The sequence below is a fragment of the Chenopodium album genome, chromosome 2, assembly GCF_948465745.1.
Source record: "Chenopodium album chromosome 2, dcCheAlbu1.1, whole genome shotgun sequence".
Classification (NCBI taxonomy): Eukaryota; Viridiplantae; Streptophyta; class Magnoliopsida; order Caryophyllales; family Amaranthaceae; genus Chenopodium; species Chenopodium album.
Genome location: NC_137835.1, coordinates 26,818,217 through 26,833,624, shown reverse-complemented (window position 1 = coordinate 26,833,624; position 15,408 = coordinate 26,818,217). Strand labels below are relative to the sequence as shown.

At 38.5% G+C, this 15,408-nt stretch overlaps 1 long non-coding RNA gene across 1 annotated transcript; it reads right to left on the bottom strand.

Moving 5' to 3' along the window:
- Window positions 1-865: 865 nt before the first annotated feature.
- Window positions 866-2,476, bottom strand: LOC145584771 (uncharacterized). Its single transcript, XR_014100411.1, has 3 exons — window positions 2,302-2,476; window positions 1,697-1,750; window positions 866-1,028 (listed from the first exon to the last, which is right to left on the bottom strand). It is a non-coding gene; the product is annotated as an uncharacterized LOC145584771 (long non-coding RNA).
- Window positions 2,477-15,408: the final 12,932 nt, after the last annotated feature.

The window sequence follows — 15,408 nt, the reverse complement described above, 5'->3', positions numbered from 1 at the left end:
ATATCTTGAATACTAAACGTTCATCACTTTAACTAGCAAGTCTAAGTTGCCATTTTAGAAGCAACTCTAAGTGATATCTCAAAACAGATCATCACAGGATTTATCATAATTTGCATACAATTATATCATACAAATCATCAAACACTTCTCCATATAATTTGTCACATAAAAGTGCAATTCACCTTCCAATCCATTTCCAACTATGAATAATTATCGAATAATAATCCGTGAACCTTCACTAATATATATACCTTGGAATATAAAAATTCCCAAAAGACTATCAATCTTAACGCAATTCGAAACTAAATTCGAACCTTTATATTCTAAAACACAGTTTGGACTTTTTCTTAGTCCATATGCACATAATTCACGTAAAGTTCGAAATTACTTTTTGAATACGTTTCAAATTCTTTTAATTTCGAAAATATTATATATAGTTATAAGTTGAATACTTGATTCATAATGTGGATTAATTGGACCAATGAGATCCCAGGTAGGAGAGGTTAGGGTCGATGTTGCCCAGAGCCCAAATCCTGCCTTAGCTAGAGCTCATTGTCAATCCAATAATCCCCATTATTAATCTTTCTTCGTATTAAAATAGAAAGTAGTTTTTACTTAATTATATACTTAATATATACTTTCGGAAAAACAAATGCGAAACTCTATCCTATATTCCCTTCTTAGTTCTACCCATCAGTTTTATATACCAATTTTTATCTTTTTAAGACCCGAAAACTGATACCACTTTGTAACACCCCCAAATTACTCTCTAGTATTTACAATAATAATCCAACTCTAGGGAGTAACATGGGAGTATTACCGCCACGCGATTACGTAAGGCTTAACAGAGTTTTGCAGCGGAAAATAGTACTTAGCTTTCATTAATAATAATAGTAATAATAATAGTTTGATACACTTTCAAAGTAGCTACACCACTAATATTATGTATACTAAATTAAACTAGGTGATCACCGCCCATCATTCCCAATGCAGCATATAGTTCACGTTGTCCGATCGCCATCACCTATCTACTTATCAAAATGATAAGTAGGGCCAAGCCAAAACAAAACAAATACGTATTAGCCAAAATGCTAAGTACATACAAATGCTAGACATGTAAAATCAATTTAATTAATTAAACATGCTTTCGAAGAGATTTAACTTTAATAAATCATAATTTATCTAAACCATTCATGAATAGAAATTCATGTATAAAAACTTGTCAAAAGAACCAATTTTCGAACAACCAAATTTCCAAAGATAATTCCGAATAGGATGGATCAATCCTTATTTTCGTAAATCATTTTACCACCTAAGTGTGCACACCCCCCAAGCTAGTAACTCCTTTACATAGTGCTATCAAGGGGAAAGACTAGGTCATACAAAGTCCATAGTCTTCAACTTACTCCGCGTAGTGGGAGTTAAAAATCAAAAGATCCAAGGAATAAATCCTGATAAATAAACTTTCCAATATCCCATACTCAGGGTAGATTAAAACAATAAAACTTACTTCTTGAATATCAATACAAGTTTATAATCAACCATATAAAATATTTAAACGTTTGAGATCAAACACTTAAAACATGTTTCACCAAAATATATTTCACAAACATTTAAACATGGTTCGAAATCATTTAACATGTAAATCACGTTGCATATAAAAATCACTTTAAAAGATCTAGCCACGTGTACGTACCTTGATCTTTGCAAAACAAACACGGGGTTCCTAGTTACGAACCGGAAATACCTCCTACAACAAACCAATAATCCTAATAAAATACTTTTAATCCCATAGATACAAGGACTTAGACTATCGACTTTGACTAGTTGTGCATGAACAATTTATCATCATAACCCTTTTATAAAATTAACACTTGTTTTTATAAAATAATCTTTAATAATTCATAATAATAATAATAATAATAATAATAATAATAATAATAATAATAATAATAATAATAATAATAATAATAATAATAATAATAATAATAATAATAATAATAATAATAATAATAATAATAAGGTAGTAGTAATGCTACGTAAGTAGTAGTAGTACATGTGAGTAGTAGTAGTCATATTAATTACAATGATAATGATAGTAATAATAATAATAATAATAATAATAATAATAATAATAATAATAATAATAATAATAATAATAGTAATAGTAATATAGGAAGTAGTAGTAATACGTAGATGTAGTTGTAGTAGTAGTAGTACTACTAGTGCTTAGTAGTAGTAGTAGTAGAAGTTGAGAGTAATAGTATTAGTACTAAAATGAGAAATATATGGCTTACTTACAGTGCAACGCAAGGAAGGAGGTGGCGGCAAGGTGGTGGCCAAATGGTGGTAATAGGGTGGCGGCGAGGAGGTGCTCGTGAGGAGCTCAAGACTACAAAATAAAAGCTTAAAAAGGAGGTGAAAATGGAGGAGGAAGGAGAAAGGAGAAGGAAAGTAAGAAGAGAAGTAGGAGGTGTGATGGAATAGCTCATGTTTCATGGCTATATATAGCCCCGACTCAGGCACTATTCCAACCGATTTCATAAATGCTGCCAACCCAATTAATGCGGCCAACCTAATAAATGCTGCTGGCCTAATAAATGTAGCTGACCCAATAAATGCTGCTGACCCAATAAATGCAGCCGACCTGATAAATGTTGTGGATATGAGTAGTAAGGGTTGACCTTGATTACGGGAGGAGGAGCAGTTTGGTACTTGGTAGTTTGACTCGGAAGTAAAATACTAAAGGCTGAAATTCCGACAACTTTGAGTCGACTCATATAATTACAACGCGTAATAAAATTATATTTTTGTTAAATCATATATGGACTTAAATAAATATTTTTTTTGTATAATAAAATATTTCGGAAAAATCCATAATTAATAATTAGTAAATGGCTTAAAAATACGGGGTATTACATCCACCGCCTACAAAACGGTAGTAATATTGCGACTGTTAAAAAAACGGTCGCAGATTTCATATTTTACGGCCGTTTTCTTAACTGTCGTAGAAAAACGGATGCAATTTAGCCGAAATATATATATATATATATATATATTTATTTTGTGTGTGTGTATATATATACATATATATTTACATATACATATACATACAAATATATATACATATATATATATGTATATATAAATATACATATATGTATATATACACACACAATAAATATATATATATATATATATATATATATATATATATATATATATATATATATATATATATATATATATATATATATATATATATATATATATATATATATATATATATAACATTTAAACCTATTTAGCTATTCATAACATATCGTGACTTAATAAAGCATAGAATACCATTTACTACATGTTTATTGAATCTTCAATGCTTAGTCATTACTAACTTTGATTGGTGTTTAGATAATGGCAAGAATAAATAACATTTATTTAATTCTAGCCAATAACTAGGTATGGTGAGAAAGTAAGCTTCTACTTGTAAGGTTGCAACTTTTGCTTCTAAACTTGTAGATTCTACTTGTGAAGTAGCAATATTTGCTTTTAAACTTTTAGATTTATTTTTCCCTTAGCCATACTTCTTCATTTAGTTCAACCACATTCTTAATGAGAGAGATCTAAACATGACATCGCATGTCCAAGAAGCAGTAATATGCTATTTTTTTTTTATTTTTTATAATATACTTCTTAAATTTGAACATTTCCTATCTTTTACCTTCCAACTGTATGAGGTAATTTCTAATCAATTAGAATTAGTCAATTAAATTGAAAATATTTGTTACTCATAACAACTTTTAGCATATAAGTAGTTTTAGGTTTTAAAACTAGCAACTTGAATTGATTGCATTTCTTGGACTATAACTTCTTAATGCAATCCTCATATATTCTTAAACATTTCCCTTTTGATCCACTTAGAACTAAACATGGGCAACGGGCCGTGCCTGGCCGTGCCGTGGTGGGGGCCGTGCCGTGCCGTGCCTGAAATTGGCACACCCCAGCCCACGGCACGGCACGGCCCACGTGCCTTGCGGGCCGTGCCGGGCCGGGCCGCGGGCCAAATCGTGCCACCCTTTTTAATTTTTTTTTTTTTTTAATAAATGAAAAAAAAAGAATTAAACGATATATATATATTTTTAGTACAACTTAATATATGTGATTAATTTATGTTTATGTTAATATAATTTGTTTACATTTTTTGAACAACTTTATTTTAATTTAGGTTATATAAATTATTTATCTAATTAATAATTATGTTTAAGTTTATATAAACAAATAAAAACAATTTTATTAATTTAGCAAAAAACAACAATGCATATAATAAAAAAAAATACGAGTGCGATAATCCGAAAACACAAAAAATTGAAGAATAACTTATTTTATTATATGACGGTAGCCGGTACGATAATTTAATAATACAAAATAATTAAATTATTTTATTATATGGCGGGCTCGTGCCGTGCACGGCCGTGCCGGCGTGCCGGCCCACGTGCCGGCCACCGTGCCGTCCATCGTGCCGCGTGCCGTGCCCGTGCCAAAACTATTTTTTTTGTTCACGGCACGGCCCACGGCCCACAGGTGGGCCGCCGTGCCGTGCCGTGCCGATGGTCGTGCCGTGCCGGGCCGTGCCGGCGTCGTGCCGGGCCCGTGCCGCCCGCGTGCCGGCACGGCCCGTGCCCACCTTTACTTAGAACATTTATCTTAGGTTCATAATGGTGCTTTGCTTAACTACTTTAAGCACATTTCATGATTGGGCTAAGTCTATTCAATAATATTCATATTAAAGTTTAATAAACTATGACAGGGTAAAATCGTATCACCTAATCAAAAGTAATTACCTAAGTCCTCTAACTAAAGTAGATAGGGAAGTAGGGTCGAATCCATAGGGAAACTGGTCTTTCTATTCCTAATTTGTTATTATAATCTAAATTATTAAAGTAACTAACCAATTATTGTTATAAAAAGGGAAACTAAACTTCGAAGAGTAAAAGTAGGGAAAAAGAAAGGATATAGAAAAATCAATGAATTAAAGACCTATGGCACATGTTCACCAATAAATAATATTTCAGGGTAAAACATAACAATCAACAATTAACATTGCATAAATAACATGATTAACAGGCTCTCGCAATTTATTAATCAACATAGATCTAACATGTTCTCGCAATTTACTAGATCTAAGCTCTTATTGAAAATAGCCTTTAATATCAAATTAACATCTGCTCGATTCATCAATTCAATATTGCTATACTTTCACAAGCCATAATTGTAAAGCGTTAAAACAATTCAATAAGAAATTATCATGCAACATCAATAGTCAATAATAGTCAATCTTCAATGCGTCAATTAACCAGATCATAAAGGGCTTTCGCTACGTATTACAATCATAGAATTAATCTACCGGTATTAAATCTCATCTCTTAAATATCGACTTAACCATTTATAAATTAATCTGCCTATTGAAACTAGACCTAAACATCAATTCTCATCTCTCGAATCTCGAAACAATATTGTCCAACTCATGCATAAAAGATCAGGCCTAATCTAGTCACAGAGCGTTAATTCAATCAATAGGAAATTAATCTAGCATTGATAATTAACATACAATAAATTACCCCTTCATATTATTTATGGGTCCCCATAAACCCTAGAAAGAAAACTACTCACGCATAATTAAATCTAAACTAATCAAAGCAATAAAATAAGACATGATCGAAGAAATAAAATTAATAATTGAGATTAAGAGAAAAGAAATCGTTACCAAAGTAATCGGGATTAAGAGTTGAGTAAGAACAAGGTACAAAGTGTAGAGATAGAAAATAAAGCTAAGTAGAGAGAGAAAATCTAAGAGAAGAGTAAGAAAGAGTAAAAAGAGATCCTAAACTCGCTTAACGGAAAAGTATAAATACTAAGCAAGAATCCTAAACTAAAACAAAGTTAAACGATGATTAAAACTCCTAAAGAAGACACGTGCCCGATCGGGCGAGGCACCGCCCGATCAGGTCCGCCTTTTTCCTTCAGGTCTACATTTCTCGCGCCCGGCTGGGCGCGAGATCGAGCGTCAGCACATGCAACATTACTCCACCCCGCCCGGTCGGGAGAGCCTTCGGGTGGGAGCTCTCTTGGCCGGGCAAGGCCACTTGGGCACAATGGACTCCTCTTTTGGGCTCTTGACTCCGGCCCAAATCAAATATCCTCCTTGGGTCTTGAATACTCGGTCCAAATTGCCTCGGAATCTCAAATACCGAGCCTTTAATCATCGGTTCGATGACTCTAACCGGCATTGGGCTACGAAGAATGGTCGTGCATCTCCAATGCTCGTAATTGCTCCATAAAATCCCGGGAAAATGATCCAAAAGTGAAATTCCCTACTAAAGTCAACTAAAACTATGAAAACACTGGAAGAAACATATTAGTAATAAATGTGGCTCTAAAGAGCCAAAAACACTACTAATTATGACAAAGGGACGGGGGTAAAATACTATATAAATTAGACATATCAAACTATTTAACTCCATATAAAATGGATGAAGAATAATGTCATTTGATCAAATTTTGATTATGGAGACTTTCAATCACTTTCTTATATTCAATCATATTGAAGATGTAAGGAGGGTGTGCCCATCGTAGGGGATCCTTCTTCTCTATCCCCATGGCCCTTTAAAGCCTAGGACTTTACACTTGTTAGGGTGTATTAGGATTTGAATTCTTGGCTGTTTGGGGGACCTTGAATTAGAGTTGATTCTATCATTATGCTTTTTTGTAAGAAACTAGTAAGGAGTCGCCAATGAGTTTTAGGAAAATCCATAAACCTCGTTCATGCCTTTCTCCCAAGTAGATTTCAAGGGATATTTAGCACGAATCGTAAGTTTACCCATGCCCAAATTGGTCTACGTATACCAAAAATGAGTTCGGGAGCGAGGATACTAAAATAACGTTCCCTTTAGGGGGAGTTGCTATTCTAGCCCTAATGCAGCCTCTACTAGCTCTTCCTTTTTCACAATTTCATCACCAAACAATAATATATGCAATGTGATACCTAAAACTAAGTTAGTTAATTTTATTTACAAGCATTAATCACGTAGGAATTACATTGCAAAAGTCGTTATTCTTTATTTAATCAATATTTGTAAAATGAACAATAAATAAACAAGATTCGCCTTGACTTAGGTGATCCAACAACAATTAATTATTCAATTCCTAATCTTTAATTAACAAAAGAACACTAGGTGAAATTAATTAATTGAAAGTTTATTTTAAGCGATCAAACAACTCTAATTAATTGATTAAAGGTTATTTAAACAAGAAAAGAAAAGGTGATTGTTCCAAGTCCTCGGAATTTACAACTTCTCCTTGCTAGATCTTCGTTTAAAACACTTATGGATTCCTTTTTGTCCCGGAACCTCCACCATAGTAACAAGTAATGAGAGGGGCGAGTGTTTAGGACAAGAGGGTTTGTAGTACACATTTCACAAAGTTTTTGCCAGTGTTTAGGGTTAATTTCTATATGTTGGAGCCTCGTATCAAGCTTCTATTTTTATAGGGAATGGATGCATTTAGGGTCTTTAGCGTTCTGCCAGAGCAGGTGTCGCGCGCATCTAAATGAGTTGCGCGCGCCTGATCAGCGCAAGTGATTTGGATGTGCTGCTATGGGCAGGGCAACTGAATGTCTTGCGCGCGGTATTATGGTAAGATTCGATTTTATTTTTTTATGAAATTCGAAAAAATTCACGAGCGCATAACTAGAGGTTGTGTTGGGTGTCACGCGCAACCTTCTGCATTGCGCGCGCCAAACCAGCGCGAGTCATTGAGATGCGCGCAGATTTTTCTGCGGCAGCTTTAATTTTTAACCTAGGCGCCTTTAAGTCCGTCAAAATTTGGATTGAACTTTGGGTTTTAGCCTGATTATTATCGGGCCTAGTTAATTTGGACTTTAATTCATTTTGTTTTAGGTCAGGCTAGTCGTTTTGCATTCTTGTGTATTAATCAATTATCCATAAATATTCTTCACATTTATCCAACACAAAGATGGTTTTATTTATCGTCATATCACTTTCGGTTGGGACAGGAGGCCAAAAGTAAATCTCTACAGTTAGCCCCCACTTTGATCAATTCTAGAATAGGCGAAGATCAAAGTATCCAAGGAAATAAATATGAGACTTGTTTGGGGTGTTTTTAGTCCCTCGGGAGAGTTACAACTCAAAGAGTGGTCCGGCGCGATCTGTACTTGCAAAACAACGGAAACTCCGGTTAGTTGGAGTTCCGCCTCCGATGATCAAGTTAGAATGCGTTGGAGTGAGTTAAAAGTGCAGAAAAAGATAAAGGTGAGATCTTTATAGATCCCGAGATCAGGTAATTTTTTCTGATGTGAGAGAAAGGTAGGTGTGAGGTAATAAATGATTGAATGTGTTCCCTTAATGGGGGAATCTCTCCCTATTTATAGGGTCGTTGGGAATTGTGCCCTTACGTAGGTCAGGTGACCTAGATTTGGTGGGCTGTCCTTATGACGGCTTTTCTGGGGATTTGGGCCTGAAGGCCGCAATTCCTTCTCATGACAGTGGGGGCCCACGTGTCATCATGCAAGTGGTCCGATATGGACCAATTCTGGTTGGACATGTGTCCAATTCTCATTAGGCCACGTGGCAGGGTAATTTTACCCAAAAAATTTTCCCCTCACAGATGTGACGTGGCGTGCCATGTGGCGTCTGTGATACTTGTCACTCGTTCATTGGTGAAATAACTTTTACTGTTCACCCTCTGGGGAATTATCGAGGTGCCCCCGGAATTACCCCTCTATAAATACAAACTTACCCCTCATTTTTTGCATGTTCGCAAAAGATTTGAGAGAATTTTGTGAGAATTTTACAAAGAAGAGAGTGCTTTCTGTTGTTTGCTACAGTCCGTCTGCTTCAATCGGCTCATCTCAATTCAACAGTACCTTTCGCAAGGTAACCGCCTGGCCCTCTTCTCCTTAAATTTTAAATTTCTGTCTGTGTTTGTTTTTTCATTACTTTCATAAAATGGTTTCACAAACACAAACGGCACGACCTTAGATAGTTGTCAGCCGGTCACCTGGGACGACTGAATCTAGGACTAGGGGTGCCGTCTGCCCCATTCTGCATTCGTCCCCCAATCCGATCGTCTCTGTGTCTATGCAGGACACTATGGCCAGGACTAAGAGGATAGCTCAAGGTCCTAGTGATGGAGAGGGTGAGGGCTCCATTAGGGTTCCCAGGAGCGAAGTGTATTATGATGCGCCTGGTACCCCGAGTACTCTGGATTACTCCATTTTGAGCATGCCGAATGATCAGGCCAATGGGGAGTTTGAGTCTGTTAAGGGGTCTTCCCACACTAGCTCTACTTCAGGCAGCTCTGAAACTGGGCAAGAGCCGTCTGATGAATCTCATGAGGGGTCCGCCACCCCTGAAAAAGGTCAAGGTGAGGCGTCTTCTTCCCTTCAAGATGAATACACCCCATATTTCACACACATCTCCCTCTCCACCCAGAAAATTATGCAGAAGGGTCTGGATGAATTTAGGGATTCTTATGTGATAGGGGCCGGCTATGAGGTCAAGGTCCCAGCTTTGATGGATGCTGTCGTCTGGACCCTTAATCAGAGCTATAAAAACTTCGCCTTTGGCTGCTATGCTGCAGTGATACAGGCGGGCCTGTGATTCCCCTTGGATCTGGCCGTTGAGGCGATCCTGGATGGCTACCGCCTGGGGGTATGGCAACTCACCCCCAATTCCTGGGTGACCATCCTGGGGTACGTGGTTACCTGCAGGATGCAAAACGTTGAACCAAGATTTGAGGCGTTTGCCTCCATGAACTATCTGAGCAAGGCTCCAAAAACAGCCGGTCCCGGCTGGTATACCCTAAAGCAATAAAGGGTATATGATGACCCTTGGAAAGGAATCCAAGTGGAAAGACTAGAGAAATAGGTTTTACATAATCACATCTCCAAATACCAGCCGGAATGCAAAATTCAACTCCTGGAACCAAAACCCTTATCTTCTAGGCCAAAATGCCCTCCTCCCGCCTGTTCCCAAAGAAGGCTGGGACCAGATCCTAGAGCCCGATTTGTTTAAGGTGGAGACCAAGACTGTGAAGGGGAGATCTGAGAAAGAGATCACCTTTAACAGTTACATCCCCCATTATGAATGGCTCATGGACCCAACCTACTTGGCCGCCTGTGGCCTTAGCTTAGAGAAGGGAAGAGGTGGGTGGCCGGATGAGTGTTTTGTGATGCATTTGTTCACTTATCATTTTTTTTCTATATTGCTTTCTAACCACCCATCCGACCTTTTGTAGAAGAAGCAATGTCTCAGCTTACTCCCAACAAGAAACCAAGCGGCGCCGCCTCTGCTTACCGCCAGATGATTAACAAGAAGAGCCAGATCTTCAAGAAAGAGCAACTTGAGCATGTAAGTCTCATACATTCGACAATCTTTGTTGGAATAAACACCACATTTACTAAGTAGTGAATTTTTGTATAGGAGGGCTCAATCAAGCCTCCAGTCCTCCCTAGGGTGAATTTGAAGCCCCCCAAGCGGACTGCTGATGATGAGGGGCCGACTCCCTCCAAGCGGTCCCGGAAGACTATTTCTCACAAGCCTTCGGCTAGCAACTCTGAATCTCATCCCTCCACAGGCGGGAAGTCGTCGGCTGCTCTCTCCGCTCTTAATAAAGCGGCTGAATCCAAGGCGTCGAAGGATTCGCCGGCTGTTGGGGCGAACTCTCTTGACAAGCGCAGCGACAAACAGGTTCAGGACCTGGTTGTCATCTTAGGTACCTAAATCTTGATTTTGCTATTTTGGTTAAGTGTAGCTTATCATGCGGTCTATCAAAATTATTGAAGCTTTAACTTGCTCATGCCGGATGTGTATATACTTAACACCCGAATTTATTTACTGTCATTCGTGCCGGATGTGTATATACTAACACCCAAACTTATTTATTATCTTTCATGCCGGATGTGTATATACTAACACCCACACTTATTTATTGTTATGTAGAAGCCCCCCAAGTTCCGGATCTTCGGCAAATTGACAAGGATATGATCCGGAACATCACCGCTGAGCAACGAGACTCCATCTGTGGGGTTGATAGCCTGAACATAGACGCCATACTTGCTATTCTTGCTGAGGTGAGTACTTTGAATCTAACTTGTGAGTTTAGATTTGACCATCTGCTTTACTAACGACCTCAACTTCCCTGACCGGATGCATGCCATGGTTGCGAGTGAATGGGCTCAAAAAACCCTTCAACGAGAAGACTAAGGAGGTAAGAGCTGCCAACCTTAGGGCCGCTTCCAATCTTGACCGAGCGCAGTATGATGTTAACAAAAATGAGTTGCTAACTTGGGATATCCTGTATTCTTAGGCGGCTGCCAACTTTCAAGTCAAGAATGATTTGGAGGCGACCGACCAAAAGGTGACTAAGCTCAAGGGGGAGCTAAAGACAACCAAGGCGGAGCTTGGCAAGCTACAAGACATCGACATGGGCACATATAGTCTTCGTCGTCAGGTCAAGAACTTACAGGAAAAGCTTTCCAACCAGGAGGAGCAGCTTAGGTCCAAATATGAGGCACGCGCTGACGAAGAGAAGTGAAAGCTCATTGAGGAGAATGAGGCCGACTGTGTCACTCGCATGAAGATGGCATGGAAAGCTCTTTTTCCTAAGGACGATTACTCCATCTAGGATTATCGTTATGAGCAGGCGACTGAAGCCTTGGACCAAGAGCAGCAGCAGGCGGAGGAGGGAGCCTTGGGGGAAGGGCATCGGGATTAGACTGATAAGCCAACTGTTAATCATCCAGCCAATGAGGAGGAAGTGGCGGATGAGAATGAAGTGCAGTCGGACCCCGATGTTAATTAAGCTGTTATGTGTTTCTTTCTGCGGCCGGATGGCCATTCTAAATAAATTTTTGGCCTGCGTGCCGTGTATCTCTTGTTCTTTTACCGACCGTGGGGTCGGGTTACTTGATATTTTTTTTAATTTCTCGCCGGTTGTTTAACCGGTTAACAATCTTTATTTTGGCTGGCCAAGGGGTCAGCTTTTTTAATGATGAATCATCCGGCCGTTAGGTCGGTTTGTTTTTAACACCTATGTATTTGAATTTGAAATTTGAATTTGAACAGTATATCGAATGTTCTTGCCCCTAGGCGGCTGTGCGCTTAGGTTTACAAGTTGGTTGATTGACTGGAAATTTTGTGATACCTAAGAAGGGTATGCCTGATTCAATTCCCAAGTCAATCAATCACTAAGGTGATTGCCTTAAGCCAAGCGCGCAGCCGGCCACTTGAGCAGCTGGAGCTGATTGCAGGTTGTCTTTCGACCTTTGTTTCAAGATTGAATGACTGTTCATGCTACAGATTTTACAAGTTGCATGAGTTAGAATGTAAAATTTCATTGCTCCGCATGCTATTCTTTTATTACGATAGCAGGCGGGCATATATTTTCCAGGCGACCTCAGGTGCCTTACCCATTTCAAACAGGTTTTAGGGGCTAAGTTATCCTACTTGGACCGATTGAAAAATTGGTCGTCTGTGTAGATTAATAGCCATATTTTAATTTTCTAATTATACTTACCGTCCGTTTGCCCCTATTGGGAGGACTTAGTATAATCTCGAGAGGTAACCTAAGTAAGAACTTCAGTCAATTGTCGATTGATGTATCAAACATCCGGCTTTGTCTGCTTGAATCGTTCTTCCAAGTTACTCTGGTCAGACGGTTATGAGTTGACCAATTAGGCCGTTCAATCTTTGCCGTCTGTATGTGCTGGTAGAGCAAACGATAAAATGCTCTCTGCGACGATAACACCTAGAGGGGCGTCGCCGGACGCCATATTTCACATTGGAGCAGGCGAATTTGCAAAATGTGCAACCATCCGGCCATAAGCCTCATTCCCTGTTCAAAGGGCGATTGTATAGCCACTAAGCCTTTTTGTGCTTAGTTTAATCTCTGGCCATTGGCCTCATGCATTATTTTCACTTAATTTTTATTTATTAAGCGGTTCTATATGTGTTTCAGACAGACGACTTACATAATAGGACGCATGTATGTATAAGAATAGATAACATAATTTGAAAACAAAAAGCAACTTTTTCATTCATAGGCTTTCTATTTACAAAAATTTACAATGCTTAGAAGTAGTACTTTTTGAGATTGTCTACATTCCATGTTCTGGGTAGCCGCCTACCGTTCGGAGTCTCCAGGCGGTAGGTGTCGTCTCTTACTTCCTCATAGATCCGGTAGGGACCTTCCCAATTGGGAGTCAACTTTCCAAGTTCATTCGCCCTACCGGTTGCCTCCATTTTGCGTAACACAAAGTCTCCCACTTTCAAAGGTCGTTTGGGTACTTTCTTGTTGTAAGATTTTGTCATTCTCAGACATTATATTTCATGGCGCAAGGCAACATTTCCCCTGCATTCCGGGAGTGAGTCCAATGCTAGCCGCATGGCCTCCTAGTTTGCCTCAAACCCTTACCACTAGGGTCACTACCATGGAACAAAACAAGGTCACTGTTTCCACCCTTGACAAACTGAAGGAACAAATGAGTAAGATTTATGAGGATTTCACTTATGTGGAACGACCTCCCACTCCTTTGGATGTGAAGGACAGACTCCCTGAAAAGTTCTCCACTGCTGATATTCCAAAGTTCAAGCCTACTGACAATCCAATATTCCATTTGAAGGCATTCTATGCAACCATGGCTCTTAAGGGATTGGACGTAACACTCTTCCCTACGGTGTTCCCTCTCTCCTTAGAACATGCTTGCCAACAATGATTTTATTCCTTAGATGCGAAGCATACTGCGACTTGGCAAGATGTCACCGACAGTTTCATGAATCGTTACAAGTGTAACATTCAAACCAAAACTTCTGAACGTGAACTCTCTATTCTCAAACAGAAAGAGAATGAAGGCTTCACTGCTTACCTGAACTGGTGGAGGGAAACAACTTCACTCTTGGTAGATCCTCCCAAAGAAAGAGAGATGGTTCGCCTCTTTATTCAAAATATGACTGATAAATATAGGGAACATCTCAAATTTCTTCCACTGAACACTTTCGAAGCTGTATACGACATCGGCATCAATATCGAGGATGAGCTAATAAAGACTGCTGGTAGTAACAATAATAACACTTGGAAAAACAAGAAGAATGACCATCCTTCTTCTTCGTCTTCTAAGCACGAAAATACTACCAACAATATAAGCCAAGTTGATATCAATGAAGTGTTAGCTCTTGATGCTCCATTGCCCAAGAAGAAAAGAACTTACACTCCTTTAGGAATAACTTATGATGCGGGCTTTGATCGCCTTTAAGGTCAAGGCTTGATCACACATATTGGACTATTTCCAGAGCCAAAACCTGAAGAAAGGAGCGCCAAATGGAATCCCAATGCCCATTGCAAGTACCATCAAGGAAAGGGCCACACTACGGAGCAATGTTGGAATTTGAAGGACGTCATTCAAGACTTGATGGATGCAAACAAACTTCCTGTCCCTCCAGGCGGAAAGTAGTAATGAATACAAGGCACACAGATCCTTCGTGCAAGATTTCATGATTTCTTTCTTTATCATTCATCTCCATTCCCCCATTCATGTCTAGCATAGGTTTTCCACTTTGAATTTTTTTTATATGTTTCACGTGTTTCGTTCACCTTTTCCATTAATAAAATGAGCAATTTTCCTTTACATCTTGATCATAGAATTTTTCATTTATTCATTCATTCATTCTAAAAAAAAAATAATAAAATAAAATAAAATAAAAAATAAAAAAATCAATTACCGAACTAAACCCAAGGTACACTAATGACTTGAGGCACCTTTGCAACCCTGTCATTCCCTGTTAACCGTTCAATCTCATTCCATTTCTTCATCAACCATTTTGAGCCTTGTCTAACGTTTGGCCTTCATTTCTTCAACCCACATTCACTTAACCCTGGGATTGGAAGATGTGTAATTGTATAACATTCAAAAAGCAAGTAAAAAAAAAAGCAGCAAAGCAACAATAAAACAATGTCTAAAGGCAAATGTTCCAATATCTTTGATATGAACATGTCTCAAATTGCGTCTCTCAGCGAGTGCTTGGTACCGTGCCTGAGAAACATGAATGCTAAGTGAGTGATGGACCGCATGATCTGAGATTGCCTACATTGATTCAAAAGAATGAATATATATATATATATATATATATATATTGAAAATAAACTTGCAAAATTCAAAATTTTCAAATTCACAATTACACATCTTGGGGGCTTCTCTCGGGTCTTGAGCCCTTTACCCCTTTCTTCCTTAAACCATCAACTTAACCACATTACAACCCTTGAAAGACCTCTTTGAGGTGTACATACACTTGTGCAAAGTTCGGTTAGAGCTACGTTCGGCCTGATTCCTAACGG